General features: G+C 47.6%; 1 pseudogene; it reads left to right on the forward strand.

Moving 5' to 3' along the window:
- Nucleotides 1–2,233: 2,233 nt before the first annotated feature.
- LOC138252479 (small nucleolar RNA SNORA17) lies at nt 2,234–2,313 on the forward strand (annotated as a pseudogene).
- Nucleotides 2,314–3,074: the final 761 nt, after the last annotated feature.

Below are 3,074 nucleotides of genomic sequence, written 5' to 3' on the forward strand. Positions count from 1 at the left end.
AAAATTTCAGATCTAGCAGCTCATTATTCCGCAAGGCACTGCACTGTCCCCTCTCAAGTTTTTTATAGACATGCTCCCTTGGATAGCCTTTCCAGTTAGAACGGATTGTGCCACAAGCAACAATGTCCACTCTAAACAACTCCTTGAACAATTGCACTCCAGTGTAAATTATCTAGGTACAAATGGTGACCTTTGTTAAACAGTCGTCTACCAAGTTCCCACACAATTGTTTCGCTAACTCCAAAAGTGGCTGGACAACCAGGAGGGTCAATACTGGAATCCCTACCAGTGTAGACCCGAAAATTATACACATACCCTGTACTGCTTTCTGACTGCATATACAATTTAATCCCATACCGTGCCCTATTACTAGGAATGTACTGCTTAAAAACTAAACGCCCCTTGAAAAGGACCATAGACTCGTCCACACTTATCTCTTTACAAAATGATCAAGGACAGGCCTAATCTTAAAAAGACAGTCAGAATCAGGGTGATCTCGTGGCAAGTCTAAAGCATTGTCTACAAAATGCAGCATACGAAGAAGAAGCAAATAGCAATTATGTGTCATAGTTGCAGGAAATATAGCCGTTGCCATCAAGGGACTAGTAGACCAATAAGAAGCCAGTGACGGCTTTGTGATCAACCTTTTTCATCTCTTCCAGATATGTGGGAACCCACTGAGTAGCTCTAGACTGAGGCCTAAGTCTGGCAGCGTTGTCCCTCAAATATTGCTCTGCATACAAATTAGTCTGCTCCACAATCTCTTCCAAAAATACATCGTCCATAAACAAGTGAAAGAAAAGGACAGGCAAAAAGTTTTCCGTATTGACTCTACACCCTGGGAGACCAGTAAATGCAGGTAACTGTGGCACCTCCATGTTTGGGGCAATCCAGGTGTTAGGTCTACTAATGGGAAACCCTTCAGCCCCAGGCTGCTGCACTCTTGGCACATCAATGTCCTCCTCTACAACAGGCGCTTCATCTGCACTGAGAGTAGCTTCCTCATCAGAAGAATACTCTTGGACAGAAAACTCACTGCCAGAATCTCTTACTTCCTCCTCTGCCTCAGATGCAGAGTCAGTCTCGTAATCATGGTCTGAAGATGACTCAAAGAGCATGCCAACAACCCTGCTGAGCGGTCTCTCTACGGCTAGCCATGATCCTCACTAACAACAAATGGATTGCCAACAACACCTAGCACTAAAATAAGTAATAAACACAGTGTAGCTTTATCACAAAGAGGTATGTACTAAAAAAACTATACCACTCACTTGCCTGAAAAAGCTACTCACCAGCAACTACTCTGCACAGACACAGCAATCACCAATGATATCTCACTAAAAAGAAAAAAGAAAAAAGCAAATTAGACATATGACAATACAAATATCATTGTGCTCAAGTCTAAGGACAATTTCACACACAATACTGCATTTAGTACACCATCTACAAACATGTCATTCATGCATGTCAACAATACGCCTTTGGAGTAAATTGCTTTCACTTACCTAAAACATGCAACTATGCAAACCGCAGGACAACTACTGCCAAAACCGCAAGGATCCACAGCAAAGGAAGCAAAAGCTTTGAACTAGAACAAAAAGAAGAAATAAACTGTTATAATCACAAATACAAATACTTCGCCAGTTGACAAACACCCCGCCACCAAGAACTTAGAAATTGTCCCTGGTGCCTAAGTGGCTTCTGCCCCACTAGGAGGCAGATGGGCCTAAAAAAAAATAGGCTGATCTGCCCACAAGTGGGGCAGAAATGGCCAACAGCTCTGTACTCTGTTTGGGGGGCGGCCCTTGCCAAAGGGGGCGAATGGGGGTGCCCCCAACACAAAAAAACAAAGGGAAGCAAAAAACAAAATCTCTGACATCTTGGTGCCTTGGGGCAGATGGGCCTAACAAAAATAGGCTGATCTGCCTCCAAGGTGGGCAGAAATGGCCATCACTAATGTGCCCCCTTTGGGGGCGAACCTTGCCAAAGGTGCCGCTCCCCCCCCACACACACACACAAAACACACACACACACGATCCCTGGTGCCTAAGTGGATTCTGCCCCCCTTGGGGGCAGATGGGTGTAAAAAGAATTGGCTGATCTGCCCCCATGGGGGGCAGAAATGGCCAACAGCTCTGTGCCCCCTTTAGGGGGCGACCCTTGCCAAAGGGGGCACCTCCAGCACAAAACAAAAACAGGGGAACAAAAAAAAATCCCTGGCGTATTGGTGGTTTCTGCCCTCCTTGGGGGCAGATGGGCCTACAAAAATAGGCCCATCTGCCCCAAAGGGGGGCAGAGATAACCAATATGAAATGTCCCCACTTTGGGGGGGTGACCCTTGCCCAAGGGGTGCCCCCAAACACACAAAACACACACACACCACACAATCCCTGGTGCCTAGTGTGTTTTGACCTCCCCGGGGGCCAGATCGTCCAAAAACATGGGCGATCTTCCCTCAGGGGGGGCCGAAATAGGAAGAAAAAAAATAGCCCCCCATGGGAGTGACCCTTGCCCAAGGGGTCGCTCCCAAAATACATATGAAAAATGAAATCCCTGGTGTCTAGTGGTTTTCAGCCCCCCACCCCCCGAGGGCAGATCGGCAGAAAAATCGGCCGATCAGCCCCCAGGGGGGGCCGAAATAGGATTAAAAAAATAGCTCCCCATGGGAGCGACCCTTTCCCAAGGGGTCGTTCCCAAAATACATTTGTAAAATGAAATCCCTGGTGTCTAGTGGTTTTCGCCCCCCATAGGGGCAAAATACAAAATAAAATAGTCCCCCATGGGAGCGACCCTTGCCCAAGGGGTCGCTCCGAAAATCCAATACATAAACAAATCCCTGGTGGCTAGTGAGGATTCCTGCTCCACGATCGCGGGCCCTGCCCACGATCGTGGAGCAGGAATCCACTGAAAACAGGCACAGGGGGAAAGGAATAACCCTTTCCTTTCCCCCGTGTCTGTTTCCCCCTCAAGCCCCCAAAAAGGGAAGGAATCACCTCTAGGAAGTCCTCTTCCCTCGACGCGCTGGAAGCAAATGGCTTCCAGCGCATCCCGGCAATACTTGATGACGTCGACAT

The sequence above is a fragment of the Pleurodeles waltl genome, chromosome 8 (genome assembly GCF_031143425.1).
Source record: "Pleurodeles waltl isolate 20211129_DDA chromosome 8, aPleWal1.hap1.20221129, whole genome shotgun sequence".
NCBI lineage: Eukaryota > Metazoa > Chordata > Amphibia > Caudata > Salamandridae > Pleurodeles > Pleurodeles waltl.